Raw genomic sequence first — 21313 nt, forward strand, 5'->3', positions numbered from 1 at the left:
GGAGTGGGTAGAACCAAGGGAGCAGTTCATGGAAGTACAACATTGTGAAAATTCAATTCAGTGTTTATTAAACCTTTACTGTGTTCCAGTGCTAAATGCTAGGGACACAAATAAGAAAAAAAGAACAGCTCCTATTGCTGAGGGCCTTACAATCTAACAGAGGAAGACAATAGACCAAGGAGAGTCCTGGTGAATTCCTAATGCAGGGAGATAATCTTCCATGTTGTCAAAAGCAGACCTGCAGTTGGAAATGAAAAATGAAAATCACCAGATAGTTCTATTTTCTGCCTTGTGACTGAAATCAGAGCCTCTGCTCCTTTGGGCATTCTGATCTGGAATTTTGCCAGGATTCCTACTCCCTTGCAGCTGCTCCCCTTTGCCCTTGATTTCTGGGAAATGCAATAGGATCCTGAACCTAGTGCCAGAAAAACATAATTTCCCTACTTAGCTCTTAAAATTAGGTCCATTTTTGTTTTTCCTTTGTCTGAGATCGTGATTGCTAACCCTGCTCTCTTGCAGCTACAAATGTTAGTGCTCCTTTCTGCCTGTACCTGAGGCCTGAGACCAGAACTTTGTATCCCTTTTGAGTGACAATAAGTACTCTACTCCACTCTGAGGAACTGTGACCATGGCCCCTGAACCCCTGGAGCCACAAATGAAAGTAAGCTGTGGCTTGGAATTGTCTTGGCGTTGCAACAGGGTCCCAAACCTAGGAGACCTGCAAAGTACCTTCCATTATCTCTTTCTGACTAGTTGTAAAACCCCTTTATGTGAGAGCTACAAAAGCTGCTGCTGCTGCTGCTGCTGTTGCAGTTGCTGACTCTAAGGTCCGCCACTCACTTTGTCACAGTGTAGCCTTCACTGGATTCTAGATCCAATCGCCATTCTAATACAGCATTTTCTGTCCACCTAAGTTATTTTAGACTAGAAATTATATTTGTTGACTCTGACACTCAAGAATTCAATTTGAGGGATCTTAAAGTTGTTTGGAAGGAGATTAAGGAGAGTTCAGGCAAGTTGCAGTCTCTGTCCTTGTTTGCAGTATCTCTGTGCCTTAATGGCCACTTTTTGTAAAAGTTCCACATGGTGTTGAGAAATATGTACATTCATTTGCAATCCTGTTGGAACCTGCCATATGTCTATTGGCTCCAGTTTCTCCAGCAATTTATTTTGTTCCATATTTTCCTTTTAATCTTTTTATTCAAGCAGAAAGGAATATTGAAATTTTTTTGTTACTGTTATGTTAACTGTATTTCTATCTTCTTGTAGCTCAGTGTTTATGAATTTGGTTGATAAGGCATTTTGAGCATTTAAATGTATTGACTGACATTAATTTGTTGTCTATGGTTTCTCTTGGGATAATGCAATTTTCTTATGAAAAATTTTTGATTTTTCAATGCTTTTTCTTTGATAGAATAGTTGCAACTACTACTTTTAATACTGAATTGATACAGTTTAAAATTTCCCTCATATATATTCCTTTAGTTTCATTTTATGTATGTCTTTGTTTTTTTAATGCATTTCTTGTAAGCCACAGATTGTATCCTTCTGTTTTCTTAATTAGTTGTTCATTTTATTTCATTTTAATAAGATCATTTAGTCCATTTCTATTTGATGTTGTGATTTAGATTTATATTCAATTTGTTTCTAATATTTTTATGAAAATCTGCCATATACATAGTACTATGTTCCTTAAGTTACTTTAGCTTAATTTTTATCCCTATTTGTCTTTTTCTGTATGCTATCCCTTTATCTTTTGGGTTTTCTCCATTACTTTTTTTTTCTTTTATACCTTTGATTATTTAATTCTTTGCCTTTTTCCCCACTCTGTCAACAAGATCCTATCTTCCTCTCTCCCCTTCAACTAGTCTTGTTCATTACAATGTTGGAAGGGCTTCTGGAAAACTAGACCCATAATGCTTTAAAAAAAATTATTATGGAAGAAAGGTAATAAAGATGCTCATACCCTTTAACAAAGCTATATCATTTGTAATAGCTCAAGTTTTACTAAGGCCAGTCTGCTAATTCTGGTTTGACTATGGAACAAAATGTGATACTCATAATACAACTAATAGTTAATAAAAGCAGGTTAACAGTCATATATGGAAAGGAATATCAGGGAAACAGCACTGATTCACTTTCCTGTAGCTTCCCTTCCTTAGTATTAGTCATGTCAGTCTGCTGGTCAAAAACTTGAGGGAGAAGATGATGATTCTTCTTTTTTTTAAAAAAAATCCATTTTAGTATTTTATTTTTCTCCAGTTACATATAAGAACAATTTTAACATTCATTTTTAAAACTTTTAAGTTCCCAGATTTTTTCCTTTCCTTTCTCTCCAAAACTCCTTATTATGAATGCAAGTAATTCACTATAATTAGTATAGTGACACAAAATATTTTCATAATAGTCATGTTGTACAAGAAAACACAGACCAAAAAAAAAAAAAAAACCCTCAAGAAAAATAAAATAAAAAATGAAAAAGTATGTTTCAATCTACATTCATCTGCCATTAGTACTTTCCTAAGTATGGATACCAATTTTCATCACAAGTTCTTTATTGTTGTTTTGGATCATTGTATTGTGGAGAATAGTTATGTCATTCAACAGCTGATAATCTTATAATATTGACAATACTATGTACCCAGTACATTTCATTTTACATCAGCTCATAGGAGTTTTTTCCAGGATTTCTTGAAAGCATCCTGCTCATTCCCTTAGTATAACAATTCTCCATCACAATGACATACCATAACTTTTTTTAACTATTTCCCACTTGTTGGGTATCTCTTCAATTTCCAATTCTTTGCCCCCAGAAAAGAACTGCTATAAATTTTTGTACATATTGGTCCTTTTCCTTTTGTTTATTTCATTTGAGAAACAGATACAGCAGTGACATTGCTAGATTAAAGGGTATGTACGGATGGTTTTATAGCCTTTTGGGCAAAATTCCAAATTGCTCTTCAGTATGGTCGAATTGGTTCACAATTATCTCCATCAACAATAAATTAATGTCTCATTTTTCACACATCCCCTCCAACATTTTTCTTTTTTCTTTTATGTCCTATTAGCCAATCTGATTGGCTTATGTCCTATTAGCCATTCTGGTTGGTATTTAGGGGGAAATTTATATCTACAAATGCTTGCATCAGTTAAATAGAAAATAAGCAGATCAATGAATTGGGCATGCAACTATAAAGACTGATAAGAGAGTAAATTGGAAAAACTCAAACACCACATTGGAAACCCTAAAAATTAAAGGAGATATTCACCAAAAAGCAAGAAAACCTTTTACCTAATAAATCTAAGATCTTGTTTTATAAATAGTAATAAAACAGATTAACCATTGGTTAATTTGATTTTAAAAAAAGAAAACCAAATTAACAGTATAAAAAAATGAAAAAGGCAAATTTACCATTGATGATGATAAAATTAAAGGAATTTATTAGAAACTATTATTGGCAATTATATGCCAATAAATCTAATAGTTGTAAGCAAAATGGATAAATCTCATAATCTTAAATGAAATTGATATTAAAACAGAAATTGCCCAAATCAACTGAAGAAAAAATACTTCAGAAAAAGAAAATGAACAAGGAATCAACAAGCCTAAGGAAAAAATCCCCAGGACCAGATGCATAAGTGAATTCTGTGAAATGTTTAAAGAATTAATTCTAGCTATATAAGTTATTTGGAAAAAATAGACAAAGGAGGAGTTCTAACAAAATCTTTTTATCACACAAACCTAAAACAGCAAGATTGATGAAAACTATAGATGCAGAAAAAGCTTCTGGCAAAGTTTTTTCTATTCCTACTCATTCCTATTAAAAAATGTTAGAAAGCATAGAAATAAAATGGAACCTTACCTTAAATGATAAAGTAATATTTATCTAAAACCATTAGCAAACATTTGTAATGAGTTTAAGCTTGAAGCTTCCTTAGTGAGATAAAAGCTGAAGTAATGATGGTCATCAGCATTTTTATTTAACATTGTGCTAGAAATAATGTGTATAGCAATAAGAAAAGAAAAAGAAATTAGAGGAATTAGAACAGGCAATGAAGAAACAAAACTCAAACTCTTTGCTGATGACATGATGGCACAGTTAGAGAATCATTTAAAAATTTATTTGAAATAATTGGAGCAAAATTACAAGATAGAAAATAAATCTACATAAAGCATCAATGTTTCTTTATATTACCAATGATATAAATAAAGAAAAGAAAGAGAAGAGCCATTTAAAATATTTGCATAAAATATGAAAACTTGGCAATTTATATGAACATAATTACCTAACACTTTTCACACAAATTTAAACAACTAAATAAATATTAACTCTCATGGATAGGCTGAGCCAATACAATAAAAATGACAATTGCATCTAAATTATTCAGGGCCATGTCAATCAAACTCCCCCAAACAATCTTATAGTGTTGGGGAAAGTATCAATTCATCTGCAAGAACAAAAGGTCAACAATATCAAGGAAATCAGTGAAAAAAAAATGTGAAGGGATGTTAGGATTCTTACAAGGTGCTAAGTCGGTTGTCTAATTTTAGCATCGTGCTTAGCAGTCCTCTGGTTCACTAATGTGTTTAATATTTGTTGGAGTTCTACAAAATTCACAAGTCAGAGAGGAGTCCAGGAGATTCACAAGTCAGAGAGAAGTGGAGAAGATTCACAAGTCCACAATCCCAGTCTCGGAGGAGAGGTCAACCTTTGAGTTCACATCTCTAAAAGAGCATATGAAAGGACAAGCTCACTAGAAGCTCTTGGAGCCTCAGCCTGGAAGCACTTGGGGGAGATTGAGACGCCAGGATTCAGAGAGAAAGCAAGAGGCTGAAGCAGAGGCAAAAAACTAGTGGCAAGAACCCTTGGAACCAAGGAGAGAGACAGGCCTCTAAGAAAATTAACCGGTCTATTTTGAAGGAGACAACAAAGGATTTGGATTTTAATTCCTGGCTGCATTTGAGATGATTATTGATCTGAACTGAAATGAAGGCTGCCTCAAGAAGCCCCCCAAGAAATCTGCTCCTGGAGAAAAATTATACTTTAGAGAAGAGAACACTGCAAAAAAAGAGGGTCTAGCAGTTCTAGATCTAAAACTGTATTACAAAGTGATAATCATCACAACAATTGGGTATTGACTAAGAAATAGAGTGGTGGATCAGTACAGTACATTAGCTATACAATACAGAGTAGTAAATGACCATAGTAATTTAGTGTTTGATAAACACAAAGATCAAAACTTTTGGGACAATAATTCACTATCTGACAAAAACTACTGAAAAAACTAGAAATTTTTTTGGAAGTAAACTGAAAGATAAAGGTCTGGGTATGATCACTTTGTTAGTTAGACTAGCACAAACCATTAAATTGGAATATTGACTTCTTTCAATGACCAAAGACTCATAGGTAGGGCTCTCCAGCCATAATATAGTTTTAGGGAGAACAGAATTGTGGAGGTGAAGACAATGCCATTGTTTACAATGTAGACAGCCTCATTCGAGTGAGGACACTATGACTAGTTACATCAAGAAAAGATGGTTAGCATCCATGTGAGTCTTAAGGAACTACCATTATCTGTCATAAAAGAATGTTTTGATTTATGGGACTCAATTGCTTTTTATACTTCTTATTAGTGGACTTGAATTAGCAGACTCCCGGAAGCCTAGAAAGATTTGTCAAATAAGGTTTTCTTTAATGGTGCAAAGTGAGTTCAGGGACAATGTATATCTTGGATATCTTGGAATTTATCCCAGAAGCTAAAGGTATGGTTTTCCCCATTATGCTTTTAAACCAACTCAAGAGAGAAAGCTGATTCCAAGGATATAGAAAGATGACTTGAGAAGTCATATAAAACATGGAAGTAATACAGAATAGGACAAATGTCATGACAAATTATAAAATGACACAGAATCAATTTTAGTTTCTTTCACTATAGACCAACACCTCACAAAATATATACCAAGATAAGCTTATAATAGATACTTGATTTAGATATAAAAGGTGATAATATAAGCAATTTAGGGGATCGTTAAAAAAATTAACTGCCAGATCTTTGAATAAGTAAAGAATTTATAACCAAATGAGATAGTTTATAGAATATAAAATGGAGACTTTACATTTTAAGAAAAGAGTTTGCACAAACAAAACCAAGGCAACTAAGAATAGAAGGAAAGCAGGAAACTGGGGGAAATTTTTTTACAGAAACTTTCCCTGATAAATGTATTATTTCTCAAATATATAGAGAAACAAGTAAAAATGATAAGGATAAAAATCATTCCCCAAGGATATGAACAGGCAGTTTAAAGAAGAAATAAAAGCTTCCTATACCATTGTATGAAAAAAAAAAAAACCTCAATTATTGATTGAAGAAATAAAAACTAAAACCACTTTTAGGAACTACCTCACATCTTTCATATTATCTAATATGACAAAGAAATAAAATTACAGATGTTGGAGATCTGGGAACTAATGCACTGTTGGTGAAGTTGTGAACTGCCCCAACCATTCTGGAGAGCAATTTCAACCTATGCATAATTAATTGTCTATGAAACTGAGCATATCCATTGACCCAGCAATACCACTTCCGGTCTATTTTGTCCCTAAAAATGAAAAAAGGACTTATATGTACAAATATATAGCAGCTGTTTTTGTGGTGGCAATTTTATGATAAATTGAAGGAATGCTGAACAAGTTATGTTATACAATTGTGTTATAAGAATTGATGAGTATGATGCTTTCAGAAAAACCTAGGAAAACTTATATGAACTGATACAAAGTTAAGTGAGCAAAGCCAGTAGATCATTATGGTATACAGTAATAGCAATTTTGTAAGATGACCAACTTATATTAGATCAATTTAGATCATAAGAATAACTTAGCTGTTCTCAGCAATATAATTGTCATGGCCTCAATTATCATCTCTATTCAGATAATTTCCAGATTTTTATATCTAGTCCTAACCTGTCACCTGAGCTCAATCCAGTCTTGCATCTCTAATAGATATTTTGAAATGAATATCCTATAAACATTTTAAATGCAACATGTCTGAAATAGAATTCATTATCTTTCTTCCCAAATCTTTTCTTCCTATATATTTTGCTATTTCTATTGAGTATATCACCACTTTTCTCAGTCATCCAGGCTTATAACCTTGATCCTCGACTCCTCTTTCATATTCACCTGACATATCTGTTGATATTATTGTTTCTACTTTCACATCATTCTTATATATTCCCCTTCTTTCTACAGATATTGCCACTATGTTACTACCTTGTCACTTTACGATTGTCTCCAAGATCAAATGTTAAATTCTGTTTGGTTTTAAGAAATCTTCTCAACTTGGCCACTCTTTCCCTTCTTAGTCTTTTAAAATTCTACTCTCATCTACATAACTGCAACACTGGCCCTCTTTTTGTTTCTCACACATAACATTCCATCTCTAAGCTCTATACCTTTTTCTTGCTGTTCCCTAATGCCTGGAATGTTCTATTTCTTTACCTTTTACTCCTGGCTTCTTTTAAGTCTCAGTTCAAATCCCATTTTCCATAAGAGATATTCTTTCTTGTCTCTGCCCTGTCACACTCCTCACAGCTAGTGCCTTAATTCATATGCTATATGTATTCTATCTAAAGTTATTTGTATATTGTCTCCTCCAGCAGAATGTGAGTTCCTTGAGTACACTGACAATTTTATCCCTTTCTCTCATATTCCAAATGCACATAATAAATACTTAATAAATCCTTATTGCCTGTCTCACAAACTGATAGATTAGCAACAAAAGTGCTCAGCTTACAGTCAGGGAGACGGAAAATCAAATGCTGCCCCAGACATTTATTCACTTTTGATTGTGTACAATTCATTTAACTTTTCTTTGCCTCAGTTTCCTCAGTTTTAAAAAGAGGATTACCTTACAGAATAGCTTAACTCACAAGGCAATTTAAAGGATCAATTGATAGTAATTAGCAAAGTATCTGGCAAATGGATTTAACAAATGGTTTTTTTTTTTTTCCTTCTCTCTTGTTTCTCCAAGTTTCCTTATTTATCTAATGAGGAGTCTGGATTTATTGACCTCTAAAGTTCCTTCCAACTCTAAATATTTGATGCTATGGTCCTATAAAGTAAAAGAAAAAATCATGTTCCCCACAGAGTCTATTGTAAGGTAAATTGATTCTAAAGTAGATTGTAAGGTAGTATTCTCCCATATTCATTTCCAAACAATAAAATAGTCACTTTCAAAAAGCAAATCCTAAAACAGCAGAACCAACAAAAAGATGGAGTGAAAAAAAATTTTAGCCCCAGAAACTTTACAGATCAGCAAGAAAAGTTTGTGTCAGGTAAAAAGGGAGTACAATGCAGGACAGGAAGCATCCCAACAAAGCCAGCAGCAAGCCCCACCTCAGCAAACTAAAAATTCTAAGATATCAGGGCAGGCAAATACCAATGCCAGAAGACCACACATACCTCAGCATAGCCAGGGAAATGGGCAGACTCCTCTGCAAAATCAAGTGCTTCAGCACAATCCTTGGCACACAGCCATCTTCCAGTAGCAAGACCAGTGTAGCTACCAGAAAACAAGTAGAATCAATGACTAAGCAGTCAGCTACCAGAACCAAGTGTCTGTCACCCACTCCAGGGTAGCCCTTGGAGAAACAGAAAACCTCTAGGGCCAGGCCTCTATGTGTTTCAGTTTAACCTGGACAAACACAGAAATACCCTATAGGCCTCAGCACATGCCAGATGCCAGCCCTAAAAACCCAGCTGAGCTGCCAGATACTTACAGCCTTAAGCAATACCTTTAAGCATAAGACATGTGAGTCTCCTGTGGCACTTGGGGCAATTTCAGTGCCACACCAAATAAACAGCCAGGGCCTGCAGCCCCTGACACAAGAAGCTGAAATTTTTAAAAAGGGGGAAAGGCCAAAAAAGATGAGCAAAAAAAAAAAAAAAAATCTGATCATAAAAAGTTATTACAGTGACAGAGAACAATATCAAGACACAAAATCAGAAGATGACAACAGTGTCAAAACAACTATGAACAAAACTTTAGAGCAAAATCAGGAAGTAATCTGCAGCCCAGAAATAACTCATGGGAAAGCTCACAAAAGAGCTTAAAAAACATAAAAGGGAAAAGAAATAAGAGTGAGGCAAGAAAATTCTGGGAAAAAAATTTTTTAAGTAGAAAAGAAAATGCAAAAATTCACTAAAGGAAACAGCTCCTTGAAAAGCACATTAGATCAAACAGAAAAGGAAATACAAAAGCTGAAGTAAACAACTTCTTAAAAGAATTGGGAAAGTAAAAACTAATGACTTTATAAGACATGAAGAATCAATGAAAGTCAAAAGAATGAAAAATATAAGAAAACATAAAATATCTCATTGGAAAAACAAGTGACCTGGAAAATAGATCCAGGACAGATTATGTTAGAATCATTGGAATACCTGAAAGTCATAATCAAAAGAAGGATCTAGACAGTATCTTTCAAGAAATGATCAAGGAAAAATGTCCTGATGAGGATCTTGAAAGCAGAGGACTAAATAAACATTTAAAAGAATCTATCAGTAACCTCCGAAAAGAGATCCTAGAATAAAAACTCCAAGGAATATAATAGCTAAATTTCAGAAGCATCAAGGATGTGTAGGCAAGATGATGGAATAAAGGCAGAAACCCACTGTATTCTACCCTAAACCATTTCAAATACTTTTAAGTAATGCCTCTAAACGAATTTCAGAGTGTCAGAACATGCAAAAAGATGGAGTAGAACAATTTTCCAGCTGAAGACAACTTAGAAGTTTAACAGGAAAGGTCTATGGCACTAGGATGAGAGTACAGTATGTAGTCACGATGCAGACTGCATCAGCATAGCTCTGGCCTTGGGTCCAGTCTTGGTCTTCACAATAGCAAAGCCAGAACTGGCCTATGGATCTCTGAATCAGTGGAAATACTGGTGGCTTTAAGATTTCTCAACCAGATGATACCAAAGACAACTTGAAAGGTCAGGAGAAAAGTATGTGGAACCAGGGTGGGAAGCCCGCACACAGTCCCAGGGGAGGCAACACAGTCCCAGTTGCATTCCCAGTGCCAAAAATGCAGGAACAGGGCCTAGAAACTTTTGAATGAATAGCAGCACTAGTGGTTTCTACACCTTTTAGCCCAGTGACATCAAAGATGGCTTGGAACATTGGCAGGAAAGATTGTCAGATTTTTCCCAAGAGGACCTTGGGAAAACAGCAAACGAAGAGTTTGCAGTGGCAGTTTTAGAGGCCTGAGCCCACAGGAAGTCTCTTTACTAGGACTGAGAAAGGACTCTGTTGTTTTAGCACACTAAATATTACAGCTACACTGTGGCAGGGACACTCCTCACATTTCCAGGGCAAAAAAAAAAAAATGCTTGTGGAAGATTCCTGGAAGAACCTCTTGAAAATATTTGCACAAAACCTCAAGTTTGAGACAATGCATCCTCTTCTTTGGAAACAGAGCCCTACTTTAGTTGAGTTAAAAGCCAAGTAATAGACTGAGGAAATGAGCAGACAATAAAAATACTTCTGACCATAGAAAGTTACTAAAATTAAGTGAGATAGAGGAAAAATTAGGAAGAGAATTGAAAGTGGTGCAAAAGGAAATACAAAAAACTTAATAAAGAGAAGAATGCCTTAAAAAGCAAAATTGGCCAAATGGAAAAGGAAAGCTCACTGAGGAAAATAATAATTTAAAAATTAAAATTGAGCAAATGGCAGCTAATGACTTTATGAGAAATCAAGATATAAAATAAAGCAAAGCCAAAAATATTAAAAAAATTTAAAAATTGAAATATCTCACTGGAAAAACAACTGACCTGGAAAATAGATGCAAGAGAGATAATTTAAAAATTATTTTTCTATCTGAATGTCATGATCAAAAAAGAGACTGAAAATCATCATCTTTCAACAAATTTTCAAGGAAAACTGTTCTGATATTCTGGAACTAGAGGGCAAAATGGAAATTGATTGCATCCTGAAAAGAGATCCCAAAATGAAAACTCCTGGTATTATTACCGTCAAATTCTGGAACTCCCATGTCAAGGAAAAAGCATCCACAAAGAAGCAATTCAAGTATGGTGGAGCCACGATCAGAATAATAAGATTTAGCAGTTTCTACATTAAAGGACCAGAAGAATTGGAATATGATATTCTGTAGAGCAATGAAGCTAGTATTACAATCAAGAATCACCTATCCACAAACCTGAGTATATAATTCATCAAAGGAAAAAGGTGGAAATTCAATGAAATAAAGGACTTTCAATCAGAAAATATGATTTTCAAATACAGAACTCAGGAGAAGCATAAAAAGGTAATCAGGAAAGTGATATCATAAATTTTCTGTTTGCATTCCTACATGGGAAGATAATACTTTACATAAAACATTATAACTTTCTCTTTATTATGATAGAAGAACATATAGACAAAAAACATAGGTGTGAGTTGAATATGAAAAAACTATTTTAAAAATAATGAAATTAAGGGATGGGAGAGGAATATATTGGGAGAATAGGAAAGGGAAAATTGGAATGCTATAAATTATCTGCAATTAAAAAAGAACTTTTTACAGTAGAGGGGAAAAAGAAGAGGAAAGGGAGAGTGAATGAATTTTTATTCTCACTAGAATTGACTCAAAAAGGAAATAATATACACACTCAGAATAGGTATAGAAATCTATTTTATCCTGCAGAAAAGTACACAGGAAAGGGGATGCCGGAGATGAGATAGGGTGATAAGAAGAGAGGTCATATTGGGGGAGGGAGTGGTCAATAGCAAAACACTTTTGAGGAGAGACATGATAAAAGGAGAAAAGGAAAAGAATAATTGGGGGAGGGAATATAGTTAGCAATAGTAACTGGAAAAAAGTTTTTTGAATCAAGTTTCTCTGATGAAAGCCTGATTTCTCAAATGTATAGGGAACTGAGTCAAATATATAAAATATGGTGCCATGCCCCAATTGATAAATCATCAAAAGAAATGAACTATGCTCAAAGGGCATGTATACCTTTTGACCTAACAATACTACTACTAGACATGAATCCCAAAAGAATTTTTTTAAAAAAGTAAAAGGACCCATATGAACAAAAATACTTACAGCAGTGTTCTTCAGGGCAAAAAAAAAAAAAAAAAAGGAAACTGAGGGGATGTACATCAATTAGGGAATAGCTGAATAAATTATGGTATGTGATATAATGGAATATTATTGTTCTATGGAAAATGATTAGCAGAATGCTCTCAGAAAAACCTGGGAAGCCCTCCATAAACTGAAGTAAAGTGAAATATACTGTGTACAAAGTAATAGCAATGTTTTGACATGATCAGCTGTGAATGGCTTTGCCATTATCAGCAATACAATGATCCACAACTACTCTAAAGGACTTATGAAGAAAAGTCCTATCCATTATCAGAGAAAGAACTGATTGTGTCTGAATATAGATTGAAGCTCCCTCCCTCCCTTCCTTCTTTCCTTCCTTTCCCTCTTTCTCTCTTTCTCTGTCTCTCATGATACATTGGTTTTATCATATCAGAATGAAATTCTCTTTGTTACCCTTAAATTAAGAATATAAATATACACAGGAAAACCTTTTTGGAAGCAGTCATTTTGTTTTTTGAGCAGAATCCCATGAAGTCATTTTCTCTCAACCAATATTATACTTGGTTGGTTTGGGGCTACTTCTGTGATTTAGGAAAACAAAGTGGATAGGAAGGCCCTAATCCAAAGAAGTGCTACCTAAAATCATTGCTTGCAATGTTTAAAATTCAGTATTTAAAGCTTCATTTTAAAAATTAATGTTAATTGATATTTTTATTTTTTTGCAGGGACATAGTTGGGTTATGGTGGAAAATATGAACAATAGAGTTTTTCAGTATTTTAGCCTAAAACTTCAGTTTCTAGCAAAATAACTAAGATAGGATGTAGTAGAATGGGTCAGAAAAAGATTCTGGAAGGAAATGCTTAGCCTTTCAATTGTGTTGAAGTTGGTCCAAGGTAAAATTGTAACTACTATATACATATATATCTGTGTATGAATGCTTACTCAAATAGATCTATAGTCTTGTTCATTTGGAAGTTCCCTTCAAAATGTAATGTCATCCAGTCATCAAAACCATTTAGTACTGGCTAAGAAATAGAGTAGTGGATCAGTGGAATAGATTAAGTGCACAAGGCACAATGACTATAGTAATCTAGCATTTGATAAATCCAAAGAGTCCAGCTTCTATGATAAGAACACACTATTTGACTGGTAAATATTGGGGAATTTGGAAAATAGTATGGCATAAACTAGACATAGATCAGCATCTGATTCCCTACACCAAGAGAAATTTGAAATGTATTCATGATTTAAACATAGTAATAGTATAAGCAAACCAGGAGAGCAAGGGATAGTTTACCTGTCAGATCTTTGGAAAAGGGAGGAATTTATGATCAAAGAATAACAAGAGAATATTATGAAATGCAAAATAAATCATTTTGACTACATTAAATTAAGAAGATTTTTCACAAACAAAACTAATATATCCAAGATTAAAAGGGAAGCAAAAAGCAGGGACACAATTTTTATGGCTAGTGTTTTTGATAAAAACCTCATTTCTAAAATATATAGAGAAAAGAATCAAATTTACAAGAAGTCATTCCCCAATTGATAAATGGTCAAAAAATACGAACAATTTTCAGATAAATTAAAGTCATTTATATACATGTGAAAAATGCTCTAAGCCACTGTTTATTAAGGAAATTAAATTAAAACTATTCTGAGGTACCCCCTCACATCTATCAGATTGGCTTACATGACAGGAAAAGATAATAATAAATGTTGGAGGGAATGTGGGAAAACTAGCACACTAATTCATTGTTGGTGGAGTTGTGAACTAGTTGATCTAGCTATTTCAGAGAGCAATTTGGAAGTATTCCCAAAAGGCTATACAACTATGCATATCCTTTGATTCAGCAGTGTCACTACTGGGTCTATATTCCCCCAAAAATTATAAAAAAGGGATAAGGACCCAGATATACAAAAATGTTTGTAGCAGCTCTTTTTGTGGTATCAAAGAATTTGAAGTTAAGGAGATACCCTTCGATTGGGAAATGGCTGAATAAGCTATGGTATATGAATGTTATGAAATGTTATTATTTTATAAGAAATGATCAGCAGACTGATTTCAGAGAGGCCTGGAGATACTAAAATGAACTGATTGACACTGAGTGAAGTGTTCAGAACCAGAAAAACACTGTACTCAGTAACAGCAAAGTTATGTGATGATCAATTGTAATGGGCTTAGTTCTTCTCAGCAATAGTGATCCAAAACAATTCCAATAGACTTGCAATGAAAAATGCCATCTATCTGCATCCAGAGAGAGAACTGTGGATCCTGAATGCAGAGCAAAGCATACTATTTTCACCATTTTTGTTTGCTTTTTCTTTCTCCCATTTTTCTGTTTTTTTTTTTTATATCATGACTAATATGGAAATATGTTTAAAATGAGTTTACATGTATAACCTATATCAGATTGTTTGCTATCTTGAGGAAGGGAAAAGTTAAAATGGGAGGGAGAAAAAAAATTGGAACTCAAAATCTTACAAAAATGAATGTTTATTCGGCTATCTTTTGCATGTAATTGGAAAAATAAAACACTTTTTTAAATGAAAAAAATAATGCAATGTAATCCATGCCCACCCATTCTATGGCATTCCCTTCTATAACTTTTTAAAAGTTTATTCACTACTAGATGGTGTCTGTGAAGAACTTTGGCTGTCCACTTATCTTGTTTTTTCCCCATGTCATCAGCCCATATTCTTTTTCCATCACAGAATTCCTTGAAATCTCTGTTTTTCTTCTTCTTCCTTCTGTTCTTTTTTCCCTCCTCTCTCTTCTCTTCCTCTTGTTCTCATCTCCTCTCCCTCCTCAGCCCCTTCCTTTTTCTTTTTTCTCTTCCCCCTCCTCCTCCTTTCTTCTCCTTTTTTTCTTCTGCTATTATGCATTATATCCTTCTCACATCTACCATGCAACTCCCTGTGTGATGTTCATATCTAGAATTTTAAAAGTAGTGATGTTCTAGGTCTGAATGCCATACAGTAAAAATGTTTGTATTGAAAGTATAGGCCTTTACAGTGTAAAACTAGATAAAATAAAGCAATCAGGAATTTTTTCAACTCTCATGTTCATCTTCACCATTTGTCTCAAAGAACATATGCATGTATACATGAATATCTTATAGATTTTATATACATATGTGTGTATGTATGATGTTTGGAACAGACATAGTGATAATCAGAATACTGAAATTAAGATTCCATAAGTATAAGAAATAGAGCCAAGACCATATATGTCTTAAAAAGTAGAAAAGGCAGGACTGGAAATACAATCTTTTAATTTCTAGAACAATGTTCTTTCATAGCTGTCCATGTTGGTATGAAGATGAAAAACATTAAAATCAGAAGAACCAAAACCAAAGAACCAAATTCTTACCTTGGGAAAATCCTGTTTTCTCTTCATTTGGGTATTGAAGAGTTTTATTGGAAAAAATGATTTATTAAAAGCACTATAAAAATTTTGGTTCTAAAGACCCCTTAATAAGCATGGTACTTATCTAGGTTAAGAATAACCCAGAACAAGAAAAAAGCTAATGAATATAAAAGAAGGGTACTAAAAGGATTAACTAGAGGAAAAACAATTATTTCACTTAACTTTTTAATAGCATTCAAAGATGGGTATTTTGTTTTTAATTATTTGAAATGATTAAATGATTTAATGGGATTCCATTTCATTGTGAACTTCGTGTGTGCTTGTGTGATTTTTGTCTTGATTCTAAAATTATAGTCCTCAGAACCAACATGGACAATTATGAAAGAACCAACATTGGTCTAGAAATGAAAAGATTTTTATTTCCAGTCCTGCCTCCTCTACTTAAGACATATCTGGTCTTAGCCTTACTACTGATACATATAGAATCTCAATTTCTTCATTCTGATCCATGGTTTTACTACTAGCTAGATCTACATCCTTGCCCAAATTACTAATTATTTCTATTCCTTAGTTTCTTGAAGTATGGAACATAGATAATAACACTTGCAATATTTGGCTTACCTTGTCATCACGAACAAGACATCGTGTGAAGCTAAGGCTACTTTATAAACATGATTTACTTCATCTACCAAACAGGAATAATAATATCTACCTAATGTACCAGGGGGTGTATCTGTGGATTTAATAAGTCATATTGAAAACCCTTTCGATGCTATAACACACTAAATGAACATTAGACTATTATTCTCAGTCTCCCAGTATGTTTGTCCCAACTATGTTCTCTCTGTTTTATGTACATAAATTCATTCATGTATTTTCTCCTTTAGGCCTCCAAAAAGGCTGCCATCACCAGGCCAACTCACTTCTGAAATCATGGAACCTTCAATGGACACCGTTGCAGAACATCATGACCACCATGGAACTCAGTGGATTGTGCTGCTTCAAGCACTAGAACAAAACACCAAAGCACCTTTACCTTGTAGTTGTGCACCTGCATTCATACTTTTAGCTGTTCAATTATTTCTTCTTTAATTCCAGGAAATACCATAATTTATTCTGCTATAAATAACATGTCATTGTTGCCCTTGCTTGTTCCAGGCAGTAAGGCTAAGGTTTCTGTAATTTGTTTATTTTAAATATATGTTGTGTCATTAAATATTTTCCAATTAGACATCAAACAAATTTTTAACAATTTTTTTTTAATTTTCAGTTTCACTGTGCATATCCTTTAATCCAGCAGTGTCACTATGGGATATCTCCAAAAGATCATAAAAGAGGGGAAAGAATCTAGATGTGCAAAATATATGTAGCAACTCTTTTTGGGGTGGCAAGAAATTGGAAATTGAATGAATGCCCATCAACTGAGGAGTGGCTGGAAAAGTTATATATATAATGGAATATTATTATTCTATAAGAAATGATGAGCAGTCTGATTTCAGGAAAGCTGGAAAGATTACATAAACTGCTGTGAGTGAAGTGAGCGAACCAGGATTATGTAATAATGATCAACTATGATAGACTTAGCTTTTCTCAGCAATAGAGTAATCCAAGACAATTCCAATAGAATTGGGATAGAAAATGCCATCTGCATCCAGGGGAAAAAAACAAAACAAAACACAACAAACTATGAAGACTGAATGAGGATCTTATTTTCACTTTTTTTTTCCTTTTTTGGATTTTTTTTCTCATGGTTTTTTCCCTTTAGTTCTGATTTTTTCTTTCACAACATGACTACAATGGAAATATCTTTACCATTATTGTACATGTATAACCTATAGCATCCCTTAAGGCTACTCTATGTACCTATTTGTTGGTGGCCATGACTAGACCAGCTCACCTGCCTTCGGGCTCCAACCCAGTTCATACAAAGACAAAGGGATCAGGAGATAGAGATGAAGTCAGGGAGTTTATTTTTAGCACAGACTCCTTTATATCCCTTGTTAGTAGGGAGGTCCTCTAGGAGCCAGAGGGGTTGGGTCATCTAAGGATTTGTCCATGGAGAAAGAGGGAGGCGTTCAAAGTTTTTTAAGCAATTAAAGAGGGAAGCAGGGCACTTGCAGTGGTGAGTGCTGCGCCACCTCTTAGGGCTAGCTCTGTCTCCATATAGCATTCACCTGTGCCTCTACCTCTCAGCTTTCACATATCATGCTTGTGCCCTGTTCTACATTCTGCTCCCCTTACATCTCCCCCTTTTTTATTATTAAGACCAAATGTTCTCATGTTGATGAATGAGATGCTCTTTAGTAACCACCTCTATAGAATTTTTAAGAATACATTTAAAGCATCCTAGTAAAGAAGGCAAAAGCAAAAGAAGCAACAATACAAAAATGGTTACCTAGAGCCCATGGCATACAATAGAAGGGAATGGGAAAGGAAGTGTGCTGGATCCAATCACTAAGCTAGTCTGGCAAGGGTAGTTATCTTTCCACTATGGTGCTGTTTTGGTTGTTTCTTCTTCTCTTCTTCAGCTCCTGTTTTAATAGGGCCAACTTTCCTTGTTCTTCTTTCTGGAATCCAGCAGCCTTCTCCATCAGGACCTGTAAGACATAAATATTCCGGCCCTTTCCAAAGTACAAAGGATGGACCTAGCCAATATCCTTTCATGTCCTTCCAAAGAGCCTTTTGAATGTTCTCCTGCGCTTGAAGCGTTGTTTTCATGGGACCTAGTTTTCTGTCCTGTCTATAAGATTGTGCCAAATATATCATTTCTGGAGAGAGGCCAGTATCCCTGTCTAGGTACAAAAAATTATAAGTACATAAGGCCTTATCCACATTTGCCTGTGTGGGCCATTGGGGAGTCCATCTACTTCCTTTCCTTTCTGTTTAACAAGGGTGGCCTTCAGAGTATGATGGGCCCATTCCACTAGGGCCTGACCCTGTGGATTTTAGGGAATCCCTGTAACATGTTTAATGGCGAACATAGCAAGGAAGGTGGCCATCTGCTTAGCTGGACCATTGTCAGTCTTTATGATATTAGAAACTCCATGAGAAGAGAAGCAACTATAGAAATGTTTAATGCCCAAAGGAGTGCTCTCATGGGAGACCACTGTGGCCCAAAAGCATTTAGAAAAGGTGTCAATACAGTCATGGATGGTCACACAGCCCACATGTGTCACATCCATTTGCCACAAATCATTGGGGAATAAACCCTGGGGATTAACTCCTTTACTAGGTGGAGGAGGGAGGAATGGAACACACTGAACTCACTGCTTCCCTATCTGTTGGGCTTGTTTCCTGGGGAGGCCATAAAAGTGATGTAGAGAATAAGTGAGTAAGTGGAGAAATTCATGAACACGTTCAGGGGGTGTGGAAACTGTGAGAAGGGAGCTTTGTAAAGCACCTCATTGCCTGCAAATATGCCTCCTGCACAGCTCTGGTGAGAGAATAAATGTAGGATGTAAATGAGATGTTTCCTAGTCTGTAACATCAGCTGCAATTCAGCAAAAAGTTTAGCAATTGAAGATTTCTGAGGTTGTAGGACAACATCCTCTGCCTCTGAGCACTTGGATAGCATATAAGCTGTCTGATATGATGTTAATGGGCTCAAGGTATCTCTTACAGGCCTAGAGGATAGCGAAAAGCTCATTTTTCTGGGTGGAATCATAAGGAGTCTCCAACACCAGAATCTCTTTTGAGCGCTCATGATACAATTGAGGCCTTGTGGTTCTTAGTGGTGTCAGTAAAGACATCAGCGTCTTGCACAGGCTCATCAACAATCCTCTTACAAGGAGGATGTACCAGAATATGGGACAGCAAAGGAAGGAGTAAGCATGTAGAATGCGGGCTTAGTGTAGCACACTGAGCACAATGCGCCCATGGCCAATATGTTTGCATCATGACTTCTCTAGCTCCTGGTTCAAAGGGTATTTACAAATACAAATTTACAACAATTTCCCTGTTAAGTGAGAAGCTCTTTTTACTGCCTCAAGGGCAAGTTCTCCCAGCATTTCAATATGGTTCTGTAATACTTTCTGTGGCCGTTTCATGTACACATATTCCAAAATGTTTCTACCTTGATGTAATACTGCAAAAGGACTTTGTCTATTAAAAAAATCTCTATGGGACACATAGGGTCCCATCTCCCTGTTCCAGATTTAGAAGCAAGAGCGATGATCTTATAAATTGCATCTTTCACAGAGGAGGTCCATTGATAAGGGGAGTTTAGATCAGACTCTCCTTTCAAAATGTCATATAAAGATTGCATTAAAGAAATAGGAATAGGTGCTCCAGCCCATAGCCATTGAATTTGTCCAACTAGCTTCTGAAATAGGTTCAGAGTATTCCCCTTGTCTAATTGTAAGTTAGGTATCTGATTAGTAACTGCAGAAGTCCCCATGAGGAGCCCCAAGTAAATGATGGGATAGTTATGCTAGATCTTTTCTGGAGCTACCTCTAGTCCACGTTGAGTGGGAAATGCTTATGGTCTCCTTAAGCAGGGAAGAGAGATCTTTCCTATTGCTCCTTGATAACAGTATATCATCCAAATAATGCAGTATCCTGGCATGAAGCCACACCTTCCTAATTGCTTCTAGCACCTGCACGACATATGTCTGACACAAGGTAGGGCTACAACACATCCCTTAGGAGAGATCTTTCTGCAGATCAGGACCTACATTGTTTATAGAGGGAATGGTAAGGTAAATCTTTTCTTATCCTTTGGGGCCAGAGGGATGGAGAAAAAACAATCTTGTATGTCTATTACTGTAACTGGCCAGCCAGTGGGTACTAGGTTAGGAGATGGCTTGCCAGGCTGTAGGGCTCCCATAGGTTCAATAGTAGTATTAATGGCCTTAGGTCCACTAGCATTCCCATTTTCTCAAATTTTTTCTTTATGATAAATACAGGGTTATTCCATGGGCTGGATGTTGGCTCTATATGTCTGGCCTTCAATTGTTGTATAATTTCATGTAAGATTTGGGCTTTGTCCTCTGAGAAAGGCCATTGAGGTCCCTAAATCAGGGTGTTAGGTTTCCATGTTAATGGTGTGGGCGTGATAAGAAAGATGGTACCCAAACATCCAGTGACCCCAATTAAAAATCCTGTGGTGGTGGTATATAAACTGAGGCTCCACAAGCCTTCAATATGTCCCTGCCCCATAGATGGTACCTGAGACCTGTGACCACCAGAGGTCAGAATACCCCCTGTTTGTCTGCAAACTGCCAGGGCAGGTCTTCTGCTGTAACCCCTTTAGATATAGCAGCTGCAAGGGCATTCATTTGAAAGGCACTGGAGCCGACATTCTCACATCTCTTTATCATCTCTTCCAGGCCAGCCTCCCCATCTAAAGTAAGCGTGGCCTTCTAGCATGCTTCTCCCGTGCCAATTTCTGTATAAGGAGGCTGCAGGCTTCCCTTTTACTCATGGACCTCTCAACAATTGTCTATAGGCAAGCCACAAAAATCAGGAAAAGCATTTGGGCCCTGTTTAATTTTAGTCATTGAGGACTTCTGCTTTCCAGAATCTTGAATTTTGCTAAATGCTCATTGGGATGGTCAAAGGATATGAACAGACAATTTTCAGATGAAGAAGTTTCAATTTCTTCTAGCCACATGAAAATATGCTCCAAGTCATTATTAATCAGAGAAATGCAAATTAAGACAATTCTGAGATATCACTACACACCTGTCAGATTGGCTAAAATGACAGGGAAAGATAATATGGAATGTTGGAGAGGATGTGAGAAAACAGGGACACTAATACATTGTTGGTGGAATTATGAACACATCCAGCCTTTCTGGAGAGCAATTTGGAACTATGCTCAAAAAGTTATC

The 21313-nt window shown here is 35.5% G+C and overlaps 1 long non-coding RNA gene across 1 annotated transcript; it reads left to right on the forward strand.

Moving 5' to 3' along the window:
• Window positions 1-422: 422 nt before the first annotated feature.
• On the forward strand, window positions 423-16724 carry LOC127557918 (uncharacterized). Its single transcript, XR_007952658.1, has 2 exons — window positions 423-661; window positions 16370-16724. It is a non-coding gene; the product is annotated as an uncharacterized LOC127557918 (long non-coding RNA).
• Window positions 16725-21313: the final 4589 nt, after the last annotated feature.

Source organism: Antechinus flavipes, chromosome 3 (assembly GCF_016432865.1).
Source record: "Antechinus flavipes isolate AdamAnt ecotype Samford, QLD, Australia chromosome 3, AdamAnt_v2, whole genome shotgun sequence".
NCBI classification, from domain to species: domain Eukaryota; kingdom Metazoa; phylum Chordata; class Mammalia; order Dasyuromorphia; family Dasyuridae; genus Antechinus; species Antechinus flavipes.